General features: G+C 44.9%; 1 protein-coding gene and 1 pseudogene across 1 annotated transcript in view; one reads left to right on the top strand and one right to left on the bottom strand.

The window, feature by feature from the left end:
* LOC146871228 (uncharacterized) overlaps window positions 1-15,887 on the top strand; it is a 250,280-nt gene that overhangs the window by 113,949 nt on the left and 120,444 nt on the right. The gene's annotated exons all lie outside the window — the stretch shown is intronic.
* On the bottom strand, window positions 13,346-14,899 carry LOC146871230 (endogenous retrovirus group V member 1 Env polyprotein-like; annotated as a pseudogene).

Below are 15,887 nucleotides of genomic sequence, written 5' to 3'. Positions count from 1 at the left end.
GGCAGTTATATATTCACTTCAGGTTCAAATGAGACATTTCAGCAGCGGGGGGGGCATGCCCAAAGACAGTGACTACTCGTGTCTGGCTAGGTTGATAAAGTTCTCTGGCCCCCAGGAGCCCCTGGGGTCGCCCCTGCTGTGAATAGGACTGGGCCTCCACTGGAGCGTAGGCCCCAGGCCTCCCGACTCACCAACTCAGTCACTCGGGGGTTAAGGAGCAGGGGAGCATAGGGGAGAGCATGCACAGGCTCCCCCGGTCAGTCTCCTCGTGAACTGGCCTCCAAACAACCCCTCCCCTGGCCAGCCCTCTCCACTCCTGGGAAGAGGAGGATGTCACTGATGTCGGTGGGGCCCCCCACGGCGGAGGAACCAGTCCGGTGGGTCCGGGGAGCTCTTGCGCTCCCTGGGGGCTCCTTGCAATGGCGCCTGGGCAAGCCCCGGGTCTCCTTGTAGCACTCCGCCCATCAGCCAATGGGAGCACGGCTTCCTGGGGGGCCCGGCCGATAACGCCCTCCCCTCAGCTCAAGGGCCGCGGCAGTGATTGGGGATGCAGCGGCGCTTTTCGCAGCAGCATGGGGCCGCGGCAGTGAGTCCGGCACCACAGCGCTTCCTTTCCGCCTCAGCGCTTCTTCTCCTCACAGCACGGGGGTCGTGGCGGTGATCTTGGGCACAGGGCATGCTCTGGTACGGTGCCGGGCAGGACGCTCTGGTCCTGGGCCCACGCGCTTCTCTGCACTAGCGTTTGGGGCTCAGGGTCAGGTTCTGGGCACGGCAGCGCTTCACCGGCATAGCGCTCAAGATCAAGGGCAAATTCTGATTGGGCAGTGCTTTGCTGGCATAGTGCCCCATTCCTTAGGATCCCCAGCAGCAGCAGCACTTTCAGGTTCACAGCTCGTCGCAGGCCCAGCGCTGGGTAGCGATTTCAGGTGTCGAGCACACAGCGCTTAGGAGTCACAGCGCTGGTTAGGGATCACAGGTGTCAGTTGTAGGGGAAGGGAATATGGCAGTCCTGGGCAGGCACACTGAAGTTGGTGTCCCTGGTTCCCCTCTCACAGGGCAAGGTCAGCAGGCAGGCAGGGTACTCATCTAAATTGGGGACAGCAGGTCCTAGGATCAGTCAGCCTCAGTAGTGTAGCATCCCCCTAGCTCAGCAGCCTTCACTTCAGCGGAGGGTCCCCAGGTCCAGTAGTGCAACTAACTCGTCAGGTTTCCCTCCTTTGCTTTTATACCCGTAGGTCAGTTGACCCTTCAAAAAGGCGGCAAGTTCTGGCGACAATCTGGGGGGCTGGAAGGTTCCAGAGGAATCTGGGGACTCTGTGGTGTCTGTCTATGTTGACAAGAGGCGGGACGGTCAAGGTTACAGTAGCATTAAGTCTCAGCCTTATCTCAACTACAAGTGCGCAGATAGGACAGTGGCCTCACCGCAGTAGCAGGGGCCTGTGGCAACCATGTTGTTAGGAGGGAGCACCTGCACCTCAGCACTGTTCAGCTGCAGTGAGGCACCCAGAGTCCTATGTCCAACAAAAATGGTGGTCAGTAACGAGGCAAAAATGGAAAAAAAATATAGGGGAAGACCACCCTAGGGCTGACAGGTCTAACACACACACACAATCCCCCCCCCAATGACCTATCCACCTCCACTTACCGGCTCAGTGAGGAGGGATGATGTGGTAATGGCTGGCCACAGCAGGTCACCATCATGCTCCAATCAGTGGAGGCCGAGCAGGCAGGTGCCAGTGCCTACAGTTCTGCTTGGCCTACCGTGCTTGCTCTCTGCAATGCTGCCACTGCCATGCTCACACAGCTGAGCAATTAGAGTGGTAGCAGTTTTTATACAGTGTCAGTGCAGAGCAGCACATGCGCACTGAGTTCTGACAGTGACTGCAGTTTTTGGTGGGCCCAGGCCACAAGCACGTAAAGGCAGTATTATAGACCGCTTCAACTGGTTTTAGTTCAGTGTAAACTGATACAAACAGTATGCTATGCACTTTTAAATTGCTCCACGACATTCTAAAGTTTGTACAGAACTTTGCCAGCCTGCTCCCTCCCAGCACAGCCATCAGCTGCCCTCCATAACAATTTACCAATGGAATTAGAAAATGATGATGTTCCTTGGTGAAAGGCAGGTATGCACTGCTGACATTAATATTGGGATGCAGTCATCATTTCTGGAACTGGGTGGGTCAGCCATACCAGGCAGACATCAAAAGGAGAGCAGATACATTCATTTTTATTAATTACTGGGCCCAATGCCCAGGGACGGAAAATTCAGTAGACATGGCCCTGTGAAATAAGTGCTGATGCTGAGCACTGGAAACCACTGACACAAATTAAGCACTGGTTTGGACCCAGGTGCTACTTTTTTCTCAGTCATATGAACAATAGCAGTGGTAACCTTTTCCCAATATTCATTATGGGAGGGCAGGATCACGTAAGATGTAGGAAGTCCTATTCCTCTGCAGCATTATGGGCGCAGCACAAGTCAGTGTGAAGGCCTCTTTGCATGAAGCTGTAAGGTGTGTGCTAAATTCAGTGAAGACATTTTTAATGAATGAGACACAGACTGCTACAGGGTTAGAGGGTTCAATGACGGAATATCGAGGCACAAAATATCGATACACAAAAATAAATCTTGTGAACAAAAATACGGCCTTTCTATACTTATCTAACAAAACAACAATTATGAAGAACAAAAATATCGCTGTTAACAAAATAGTTTTTTACTAATATTGAACACAAAAATATCAGTTACAAAAATATTGTTCCCTATAAACAAACCTATAAATTGTCGAACATATCGCATCACACAATGACAACAGCAATATTGCTAAAATAAGTACATTTTTAATTACTGATCATAAAAATAATGACATTATACATTAACGAAAAGATTAACCCAAACAATAGAATATTCACATTACATTACCAAATAAATATAAATAAACCCAAGAAAATATAACTCAATATATAACTTCAATAAAATAAATATGTATAATCACTACCTTTATACCACAATTTATATATATACATATGTTTATACATATGTCAAACCAGTCCTTAGTGCTGCATCACTCAACAATAATCCACAAGTCTCCTCAATAATCCACAAGTCTCCTCTGCTGTTCAATAGTTTATTCAGGATATACACGAATATCCCAACATGTTTCGGAGAGTCTCCTTGCTCATGGGTCAGGAAGCAGACACTATGCTTGTCACTTATTCCTTTCACTGATTTGCAATTCACAGAGAGAGAGGACACAGTGCTCATAATACATTATAGAGGGTCTGCAAGCATGGGCACCATTTCTACATAAGAGTGATCAAAGCCATAACATAATGAAAAGAATGCAAGCTGCCCATTGCGTTTCGATTAGAAAATAAATGCCGCACCATTTTGAGTGACATCTCACAATAAATACTATAAATGCAAATTAAACATTTATCAATCTTGTGGTATGAAGAAATGGCAACTCCTAATTCATGCTGGCATGTCCGGTGGCGTCTGCCTACTGCACTTGCTCATAATTTCATGAGACCTAATGCCCATAGCATGAACCATTTAGATATTCACATAGGGCATTATTTTTACCCAAAAGCTTTTAATCCCTCATGTCCATTATGTTTAAAACTGACTTCATTCGGACCTCTCAAGTACATGGTGTATGAAACTTAACACGCTAGGCAACGGAGTCTCAGAAACTATGAGGAGCTACAGAATTCCGCCCCAGTGGGTGTGCATCAACTTCCAGTTTTCCAGTGCAATATTTGTTCTGCAGTTATAACAAAATTATTACACTTTTGTCTTGTTTGGAGCGATTGCGGGATTAAGACACAGTTAAAATCCCCTTTAATAATCAAAGGTATATGCGCAAATCTGGTAAGGATGACAGTGAGGTGGGCCAAGAAGGCTTGCTGTGCTACATTTGGCGTACACATACGGGCTAATAAAAGGGCCCTGCCATCTAACTGTCACTCCACAAGAACATTTCGCCCTTCAGGGTCTATTTCCATGGCCATGCATCGAAAGGGAATTGCAGGCCTAACCCATATAAAGCCTGAATATGTAGTGCTGCAACATTGACCACACCAACGTTCCTGGACACGCGCGTCTTCCCCTCCTGCATTATGGGTTTCTTGGAGAAAGGCTATCTGGGCTTCACGCCTTCCAACATATTTTTGTACTGTGTGACGCTTGTTTGCTGTCCCCATACCTTGGACATTCCAAGTTAAGATATGCAGCCTGGCCATAGCACAATGTGTAGGCAAGGAAGGGGAGACACCCACCAGTGGAGGGAGGGCCCCCTCATAATTCTGGTGGGTGGTAGCATGTGAGACAGGCAATACTGAGGGGTGGGCAAATGCATATTATGTGACCTTGCAAACAAGTAAACTAGAATGACTAACTCCCAACCCAGGGAGGTCAAGAAAACTCCAACTGTCCAAACAATCAACAAACCAACCTACAGGTGGGATTATCCGAGTGCCATATTTTAATGCAAAACTAGGCCTAAGGAGAGGGTCTGGGGGGCGGTTGGCATACCGTCACCAGATACAGTAAGTCCGAAAATCAGTTTGCCATCAAGGTGGGTCACTGACCCATTGCGGTTTAGTGATAGTCAGAAATATAAGAATCTGCTCACCCAGTCCCAGGCATCGGTTGTTTTAGAGAAGAAATAGCTGGTGTTGTTCACCATTATCTTCAATTTTACTGGGGAGAGTAGCGAGTACGTCGGTTCTGCCTGTCTCAAGCTTTTCTTTACTCCCAGGAAGGAGGCCCTTCGTCACTAGATGCATCGAGCTGGGCCAATTGTTTGCATCAATATATGGTGTGCTGGGTTGGTGCTAGTGAAGCCGCCGATCAGAAGCTACGATGCTCAATTCATTAAGGACTCAAAACATTGTTTGCATTTGAGATTGTTCTCTATTAAGTCCTTTGTGATGGGCCCTATAAACAGGTGAACAGTCTGTTCACTACCAGGCTACTGCTAGACCACCGCTTGAGCAAAGAACGCTGATCAGCTCAGGGGTTGGAACCGCAAAGTAATGGCTGGATGCATTTAAAAGAAAATATCAAGCACTTTCGGCTGCACATGAATGAATCAGTTACTTCATGATAAAAGCAACACGAGAGAATATGCAAGATAAGTAATCCAAACATTGAAAAGAAGATTCCCTGATTGCTATAACTGATGTATTCTGATGCTTACCCTTGCAAAGCAAAGTGAGGTCAATTTGAATCCCCTGGTTTGTAATTGTACAAGATGAGGATAGCTTCCTGGAGAGTGGAAGTGTATTACCTGCATTCGGATAGCTGGAGGGAGGATACTCAGACACTGAGGTGAGAAACAAGAGATCAGGCTACATTTAGAAATTCCGAGAGGCCTTTTGTTTGTCAAGGAGTTGCAGAATACTCCTCCCGAGCAAAGTCGCCTGGTGGATGGCTGTGACAAGGGTTGGGACACCAGCCTCAGCTTTTCCAAAGAGTTATAGCTCCTGTTGACCGCCTGTCCCAAATCGCTGCATCAGGAAGATCCTAAACCACATTTTGTCCACGGTGTGGGTGCTGAAGCTCAGAGTCACCTCCAGTGTTTCCTATAATGAGAAACATCATCCTACACAAAGGATGCCTCTCCACAGTAGTGTGAGAACGATACAATGTGTCATCCCGCTTGCATAACACCATATAAAATTATGTCCTGGTAAATTTGAATCCAAGAAACATAGGGGACAACACATATTACAGCTCATTGGTGACGTTTGGTATCACCTAAAGGAACCAGATGTGAAAGCTTGTGGAATGATATTAAAAGTGCTAAACTATACTGTAATCTGCTGTCAAATAAAAGTCAATTTGAACTTGTCAGTGGTGAAATGGTAACCCTTGAAAAGGAGGGTATACAAAATATAACAGCAATGCTTGAGCCATAATAGTTGGTATCCCCATGGAAGGAGAGAATGAAAATCAAAAGGAAGGGTGCATGATAAACAAAAAACAATGTCTTCAACCTGCCAACATTAGGCCATGACAAATTGTGTCCAGGCTACTTTTAACCCTTAGAAAAATAGGCGATGGAAAACATTATACTCCTATGAGGCATTACATTTGGTATCCACTAAAGGAACCAGATCTGAAAGCTTGTGAAATAAAAAGTGTGTGGTAAAAATATTGTAATCTGCTATAAAAATGCAACTTGAATTGGTCAGCTGCTAATAGGTAACCGTTGAAAAGTAGGGGATACCAGACATTACAGCAATGCGGGAGACGTAATATGTGGTAACGCCATAGTAAAAGATGTTGGAAGACACAGGGCAGGGTGCTATTTAGTAGGAACGTACTGTGTTCACCCAGCCAACAGAAGGCCATGTCAAACTGAAACCTGGTAAGCTCCAACCTGAGAAACATAGGGGATACCAAATGGTAGAGCTTTTGTGAGGCATTATATTTTGTATCCCCTAAATGAACCAGATGTAAAAGCTTGCAGAATTAAATCACAAATCTGAAAATGTACTCTAGTCTGCTATCAAATAAAGGCAACTTCAAGTGGTCAATGGCAAAATGGTCACCCATGAAACGTAAGGGACATGAGATATTACAGCAATTCGTGAGCCATAATATTTGGTATCCCCATTGCAAACAATGTTGTAAAGCAAGAGGAAGGGTGCTTTTTGCCTTAGAAATACTGTGCTCATCCATACAACATAAGACCATGTCAAATTGAATACTGGTAAGTTCTAACACTAGAAATACAGGGGATACCCGATATTATAGCCGGTATAGGCCATTATTTATGATATCCCTTAAGGGAACCGGATGTAAAATCTTGTGGAATGATGTAAAAAATCTTAAAAGATACTGTAGCCTGTTATAAAATAAAAGCAACATAAACTGGTGAGTGGCTGAAGGGTAACCTATGAAACTTAGGTGATGCGAGATGTTACAGCAATGCGTGAGCCATAATATAAAAAAATCTGAAAAGTTACTGTAGTCTGCTATCAAGTAAAAGGCAACTTCAAGTGGTCAATGGCTAAAGTGTAACCCATGAAATGTAGGAGATACGACATATTACAGCAATGCGTGAGCCATAATATTTGGTATCCCCATAGTAAACGATGTTGGAAAGCAAAAGGAATGATGCTATTTGCATTAGAAATACTGTGCTCACCCATTCAACATAAGACATTGTCTAATTGAATCCTGATAAGTTCTAAACCAAGAAACACCGGGGATACCAGAAATTATAGCCGGTATAGGTCATTATATTTGGTATCCCTTAAGGGAAACATTTGTAAAATCTCGTGGAATAATGTAAAAAATTTGAAAAGTCACTGTAATCTGCTATCAAATAAAAAGCAACTTCAAGTGGTCAATGGCTAAAGGGTAACTCATGAAACGTAGGGGATACGAGATATTACAGCAATGCATGAGCCATAATATTTGGTATCCCCCATAGTAAACGATGTTGGAAGGGAAAAGGAAGGTCACTATTTGGCATAGAAATACTGCGCTCACCCATCCAACATAAGACCATGTCAAAGTGAATCCTGGTAAATTCTAACCCGAGAAACACATAGGATACCAGATATTCTGGGCGGTAGAGGTCATTATATTTTATATCCACCAAGAGAACAGGATGTAAAATCTTCATGATTGATGTAAAAGATCGGAAAAGATACTGTGGTGTGCTATCAAATAAAATGCAACTCTAAGTGGTGAATAGCTAAAGGGTAGCCTATGAAAAATAGGGGATACAAGCTATTACAACAAAGCCTGAGCCATAATATTTGGTATCCTCATAGTATACGATGTTCGAAAGCAAAAGGAAGGGTGCTATTTGGCATAGAAATACTGTGCTCACCCATTCAACATAAGACCATGTCAAATTGAATCCTGGTAAGTTCTAATCCTAGAAACACAGGGGATAACAAATATTGTAGCCGGTATAGGCTATTATATATAGTATTCCATAAAAGAACGGGATGTACGATCTTGTGGAATGATGTCAAAAATGTGAAAAGATACTGTAGTCTGCTATCAAATAAAAGACAACTTCAAGTGGTCAATGGCTCAAGGGTAACCCATGTAACGTAGGGGATAAAAGATATTACGGCAATACGTGAGCCATAAAATTTGGTATCCCCAATGTAAACAAAGTTGAAAAGCAAAAGGAAGGGTGCTATTTGCCATAGAAATACTGTGCTTATCCATCCACCATAAGGCTATGTCAAATTGAATACTGGTAAGTACTTACTCCAGAAACACAGGGTATACCAGATATTATAGCCGGTATAGGCCATTATATATGGTATCCCCTTAGGGAACCTGATGTAAAATCTTGTGGAATGATGTAAAACATCTGAAAAGATACTGTAGCCTGCTATAAAATAAAAGGTAACTTCAACTGGTGAGTGGCTAAAGGGTAACCTATGGAACTTAGGTGATGCAAGATATTACAGCAATGCATGAGCCATAATATTTGGTATCCCCATAGTAAACAATGTTAGAAAGCAAAAGGAAGGGTGCTATTTAGCACAGAAATACTGTGCTCACCCATCCAACATAAGACCATGTCAAATGTAATCCTGATAAGTTCTAACCCCAGAAACACAGGGGATATCAGATATTATAACTGGTATAGGCCATTATATATGGTATCCTCTAAGGGAACCGGATGTAAAATCATGTGGAATGATGTAAAAAATCTGAAAAGATACTATAGCCTGATATCAAATAAAAGACAACTTTAAGTGGTCAAGGCTCAAGGGTAACCCATGAAACATAGGGGATACAAGATATTACGGCAATGCGTTAGCCAAAATAATTGGTATCCCCAATGTAAACGAAGTTGAAAAGCAAAAGGAAGGGTGCTATTTGCCATATAAATATTGGGCTCATTCATCCAACATAAGTCTATGTCAAATTGAATACTGGTAAGTTCTTACCGTAGAAACATAGGGGATACCAGATATTATAGACGGTAAAGGCCATTGTATTTGGTATCCCCTAAGGAAACCGGTTGTAAAATCTTGTGGAATGATGTAAAAAATGTGAAAAGACCTGTAGTCTGCTATCAAATAAAAGACGTTACAACAAACAAATGATGGACGGAATGCTGACAATGCAGACATTCTCCCCCAGTCAAGAGATCTGGGTTAAATCCATCGTTTTTTTGCCCACTACACCACCCCAGTTTAGACATGGCCATATGCAAATCAGTCTTGACCCTGTGCCTCATGGGAACAGTCCAGCCCGAACCGCCAAGCCATGTCTTCCCTGGACCGGAATCAAGCATCCTAGGACCGGTTTCTGGCTATCAGCCGTCATCAGCCAGGATAGCTTGACTCCAGTGGCGTAGTGAGCACGGGTCCCACGTCTGGGAATACCCATCCCACTTAGGGCGAAAAGCGTTACAACAAACAAATGATGGACGGAATGCTGACAATGCAGATATTCTCCCCCAGTCAAGAGATCTGGGTTAAATCCATCGTTTTTTTGCCCACTACACCACCCCAGTTTAGACATGGCCATATGCAAATCAGTCTTGACCCTGTGCCTCATGGGAACAGTCCAGCCCGAACTGCCAAGCCTTGTCTTCCCTGGACCGGAATCAAGCATCCTAGGACCGGTTTCTGGCTATCAGCCGTCATCAGCCAGGATAGCTTGACTCCAGTGGCGTAGTGAGCACGGGTCCCACGTCTGGGAATACCCATCCCACTTAGGGCGAAAAGCGTTACAACAAACAAATGATGGACGGAATGCTGACAATGCAGACATTCTCCCCCAGTCAAGAGATCTGGGTTAAATCCATCGTTTTTTTGCCCACTACACCACCCCAGTTTAGACATGGCCATATGCAAATCAGTCTTGACCCTGTGCCTCATGGGAACAGTCCAGCCCGAACTGCCAAGCCATGTCTTCCCTGGACCGGAATCAAGCATCCTAGGACCGGTTTCTGGCTATCAGCCGTCATCAGCCAGGATAGCTTGACAAAGCGTTACAACAAACAAATGATGGACGGAATGCTGACAATGCAGACATTCTCCCCCAGTCAAGAGATCTGGGTTAAATCCATCGTTGATTTGCATATGGCCATGTCTGAACTGGGGTGGTGTAGTGGGCAAAAGAACGATGGATTTAACCCAGATCTCTTGACTGGGGGAGAATGTATGCATTGTCAGCATTCCGTCCATCATTTGTTTGTTGTAACGCTTTTCGCCCTAAGTGGGATGGGTATTCCCAGACGTGGGACCCGTGCTCACTACGCCACTGGAGTCAAGCTATCCTGGCTGATGACGGCTGATAGCCAGAAACCGGTCCTAGGATGCTTGATTCCGGTCCAGGGAAGACATGGCTTGGCAGTTCGGGCTGGACTGTTCCCATGAGGCACAGGGTCAAGACTGATTTGCATATGGCCATGTCTGAACTGGGGTGGTGTAGTGGGCAAAAGAACGATGGATTTAACCCAGATCTCTTGACTGGGGGAGAATGTATGCATTGTCAGCATTCCGTCCATCATTTGTTTGTTGTAACGCTTTTCGCCCTAAGTGGGATGGGTATTCCCAGACGTGGGACCCGTGCTCACTACGCCACTGGAGTCAAGCTATCCTGGCTGATGACGGCTGATAGCCAGAAACCGGTCCTAGGATGCTTGATTCCGGTCCAGGGAAGACATGGCTTGGCAGTTCGGGCTGGACTGTTCCCATGAGGCACAGGGTCAAGACTGATTTGCATATGGCCATGTCTGAACTGGGGTGGTGTAGTGGGCACAAAAGAACGATGGATTTAACCCAGATCTCTTGACTGGGGGAGAATGTATGCATTGTCAGCATTCCGTCCATCATTTGTTTGTTGTAACGCTTTTCGCCCTAAGTGGGATGGGTATTCCCAGAAGTGGGACCCGTGCTCACTACGCCACTGGAGTCAAGCTATCCTGGCTGATGACGGCTGATAGCCAGAAACCGGTCCTAGGATGCTTGATTCCGGTCCAGGGAAGACATGGCTTGGCAGTTCGGGCTGGACTGTTCCCATGAGGCACAGGGTCAAGACTGATTTGCATATGGCCATGTCTGAACTGGGGTGGTGTAGTGGGCAAAAGAACGATGGATTTAACCCAGATCTCTTGACTGGGGGAGAATGTATGCATTGTCAGCATTCCGTCCATCATTTGTTTGTTGTAAATCAAATAAAAGACAACTTCAACTGGTTAATGTTTTAAGGGTAGCCCATGAAACATAGGGGATACGCGATATTACAGCAATACGTGAGCCATAATATTTGGTATCCCCATAGTAAATGATGTTGGAAAGCAAAAGGAAGGGTGCAATTTGGCATAGAAATATGTGCTTTCCTGTCCAACATAAGACCATGTCAATTTGAATCCTGGTATGTTCTAACAAGAGAAACACAGGGGATATCAAATATTATAGAAGGTAAAGGCCATTCTATTTGGTATCCCCTAAGGAAACTGGTTGTAAAATCTTGTAGGGATGATATAAAAATGTGAAATGCTACTGTAGTCTGCTAACAAATAAATGCAACTTCAACTGGTGAATGTCTAAAGGGGGGGATACTCGATATTACTGCAATGCGCAAGCCATAATATTTGGTATCCCCATAGTAAACGATATTGGAAAGCAAAAGAAAGGGTGCTATTTGGCATAGAATACTGTGCTCACCCATCCAACATCAGACCAGGTCTAATTAAATCCTGGTAAGTTCTAACCTGAGAAACACAGGGGATACCAAGTATTGTAGCCAGTATAGGCCAATACACATGGTGTCCCCTAATGGAGCCAGATGTACAATCTTATGAAATGATGTATAAAATGTGAAAAGCAACTGTAGTCTGCTATCAAATAAATGTCAACCTCAACTGGTCAATGGCTGAATGGTAGCCCATGAAATGTAGGGGATACAAGATATCACAGCCATGCGTGGGCCATAGTATTTGGTATCCCCATAGTAAACAATGATGAAAAGCAAAAGGGATGATACTATTTGGCACAGAAATACTGTGCTCACCCATCCAACATAAAACCATGACAAACTGAAACCTAGTAGATTCTAACCCAAAAAACACAGAGGATACCAACTAATGTAGGTGGTAAAGACCATTATATTTGGATTCCCTAAGGAAACCGGATGTAAAATCTTGTGTAATGTTTTAAAAATGTGAAAAGATGAACACTAGAACAGACAGACTGGGCAGATATGCGTTAATTTCGGGTCAATGGGCAGGGGCCGTATTAAATATCGTGTCATTATATGTCCCTCCCACGTTGAGAGATTCGACTCTGACAGATTTGGGACTTTACTACTAAACCTTCCGCCAGGCCGACTTTTCCAGGGAGGGGACATCAACATGATGGGCAGTGACACCCTAGACCGCATGCCACCCAGAATGCAGCCACCAGCAAAATCACGACTAACCAAATTTCTCCTAGTACTAGGCCTGATCGACATCTGAAGGGCACTCAAACCAACGGCCTTGGAATATACATTTCATTCAGGGGCGTGTGGTAAATTAATTCAATATTACCTCATGTAAGAATTTCTATACTTAATAATCATAATTTCAGTCAAAGCAAAGAGAGGAGTCCGTGGTGTTCGAGTAACAAAGGGTCCAGTAACTCGAGTTAAGGGGAGAGCTCCAGCACCAAGCGGGTACAGGAGTGGTCTGCAGTTTTATTCACACATCAGAATATTTATACAGTTTTCAGTCAATAGGAAAAAGAAGAAAAGAGAAGTGACAAGAAAAAGGGAAGTGACAAGCAGTAATTTCCAACAGATGTGTCAAGGTAGGGGCGTGTCTTGTGTCTCGTGAGAGGGCATGTGATGTGTGGAAATGTGTTCTCTTTCAGTTGAAGACCCTTACTCATTCGGGGGTTTATCTCTGGCTTAGAGCCAAGAACAGGAACCATCTTGTGTAAAACAGGAACTATCTTGCTGGTTCTGGGAATTGGCAGAACCACAGAAATGTGTGTTCACAGTGTACAGCCTTGTGCTTCCTCTATTAGTTGGTGTGGTTTCAGGGCCTAACCTCGTGCTTCCTCTTTCAGTTGGGGGTGGTCACAGGGCAGCTGGTGTGACAGGCTGAGTCACCAACAATGGACAGGATGTGGCTGAGTCTCTGGCACAACTGGGGGAAGGCACACAGGCAGGCTTCTTGGAATTGGCTCGACCACAAGGAGCAGGGGGTTGTGCAAGATTCAATGGGGATGTGAAGGACAGTTTTCAGACAAGTTGCTGAGAGCATGTCACACACAAAATGGGTGTTTGTCTGAGGCAAATGGCTACCAGGCAGAAACAGGGAAATGATGGGGCACAATTGTCAATTCTATTTCCACATTCCCTCCTTGCCCCAGAGTGTACCTATATTATATCTCAATTTGCATGAGATCATCTATACATTCTTGTAGCATAATTCTTTCCCTTTCTCTCTGCTGGACAAGTGGTTTAGGAATGCAGTTTGCAGCGCATAGACCGCACAGGGCAAGACCACATTGGATGCAAAGGCAGCATCCAGTTATTATCAGGAATATTATACCTGCTGCTGACAGCAGTTGCCATCCCCAGGACGATATCTTCCAGAACCAATCAGACCACGTCCAGGTGCCAGGTTCTTGATGTAAACTTACGGCTATCTTGTGTAATTTTGTTATGGCCGTGTATACAGATGGGGAATTATCAGGAATAAATATACAGCAGCTAGAGCCTATAATTTTACAGGCTCCGCCTCTGTCAGCCAGGATGATGTCAAGGATAAAGCGATTTTGGAGAGTAACCAATCGTATGGCGGACTGCTCCTGGGTTAAGCTCCCCAGGGCAGACGCCGTCTGGTTTACAATAGCCTCTAAGGTCCTTGTCAACCTGTGTATAAGCTTGCTGTTCTGTACAGGGCCAACAAAGAAGAAGAACCCTTTGTTAAAATCTGTATACTGTTCCGATGAGGTTTCTGTTTGGTCAACCAAGGAGGTATCGATCGTTCTTTTATGTCTGACATGGGGCACTAGGAGGTCTCGGTGGTAAGTGGATGGGGCCACAAAGACAGGGGGTAACAGGAATGCTATATAACAAGTTCCCCCCCAGTTCAATGGCAGCTGCACATAGGCCGTTTGGCCACAGACAAAATAAGTATGGCGAGATGCTTGAAATGAGGACTTTCCTCTGTCTTCAAAACTTATAGTGGTATGACAGTCACTGTGTCCTAATGGAACAGAGCCATTTTTCTAGATGCACAGGTGTCCTTTTACTGGTGAGACCGAGATGGAAGGGGGACCAGCATTCTTTTTAGGTTTGGTATTTAACATCTTGTAGGACATGGTCATGTTCCCTTGCTTGTATTCTTCACTTTCTAGGACTGTTCCTGTCGCATGAGGACTTCCATCCTTATTTGGGTAACAGGCAGCATTAAGTACCTTGTTTAAGTTCCCCCAAGGCCACCCATTCTTGCATGAATTATTTCCGTCAGGGCAGGAGGTGGGGTTGGTATCGCCAGCTGTTATTAGGGCGAACCAGGCTTCACAAGTCCCATTATAGGAAAATGGAAAGGGGAAAAGAGGCATCCCTCCCTTTTTCTGATGAGGTGGGAGGCGGCCACATATCCAGCAATTTGTGCTATTGCTGGCCTGATGAGTGTAGTGTAACATCTGTATAAAGTTATTGTTTTGCAAGGCTAGTCTATGGGCTTGTTCATGAGGGGGTAGGTCATGATGTGTGTTCCTGAGTGCTGTTGGGTGCATGAGATGTGTGTGGTGTTGGAGGAAAAACAGTGTGGAGGATCCAACCAAGACACGTCATAACGGTTATGAAGAAAAACAATATCATTAAACATATGAGAGAACCACTACGCAATTTCTTAAAGTTCTTGTTTCTGCGTTTCATTTGATCTTTTTCCCACATAGTCAAGGTGTTTAAATCCATCCCTTTGCTCCCACCGCTTCACCACTGGACCTGCGCCCAGTGGACTTAATTAGCCAGAATCCGGATGGCAGACCTCAACTTTGATTTATATTCTTGTTGTGGGGTCAGTTCCAAAGGCACAAAAGATTGTTCTGTTACAATGTCACTAGGGTTGGCAGCGTCGCCGGCAACAGTGTCTCTTTGTCCATAATATTTCCGGCAGTGGCTCGCGTGTAGCCAGCCCTTCCTGCCTTCGACCTTCACCGCCGTCCGGGTCGGATGGTGTGTTCTCCAGGGGCGGTTTTGTCAGGGAAGGCTGCAGCGACCTGTGAACGACAAGATTGGAGTGCAGACATAAAGGAAGCCAGGTAATCAGTCAATATTCTGCTGTCTACATCAGTAATTCTTTTAGGCATTGGCGTACCCCACATATTTGGTGGTCTGCAAAAGACCACTTCATACGGAGATAGACCAGTTCTGGAATGTGCTACCATACGCATGTAGAAGAGGGCAACCGGTAAGGCTACCATCCAGTCCACGCCTTTGTCTGTACATATCTTGGCCAATTTTGTCTTCAAAGTCTGGCTGTGTCTCTCTACTAGACCTGCTGCTTGAGGATGTCTTATGCAGTGAAATTTCCAAGTGTACCCTAACAGAAGAGACACTTGCTTCATGAGTTCAGAGGAGAAGGGCTGGTCGTTGTCGGAGTAGATGACGCGGGGCAACCCATATCTCAGGAAATATTCTCTTACTAGTTGCTTAGCAGTTGTCGTTGCAGTGTAATCTGGGACGGGATAGGCTTCTGTCCATCTGGTTAGAGCACATACTACAACTAGCACATACTTGTGACCTCTACATCTCTCCATCTGGATATAGTCCATTTGGAGAACTTCAAATGGATGGTCAGGGGGTTGGAATCCACCCTGCTCCACCTTTGTGCCTTTACCTGGGTTGAACTGATTACAAATCATGCACGTTTTAACTTTTT

The sequence above is a fragment of the Triturus cristatus genome, chromosome 1_1 (genome assembly GCF_964204655.1).
Source record: "Triturus cristatus chromosome 1_1, aTriCri1.1, whole genome shotgun sequence".
Classification (NCBI taxonomy): domain Eukaryota; kingdom Metazoa; phylum Chordata; class Amphibia; order Caudata; family Salamandridae; genus Triturus; species Triturus cristatus.
Note: the sequence above shows the minus strand (reverse complement) of the source record. Positions and strands in the feature narration are given on the sequence as shown.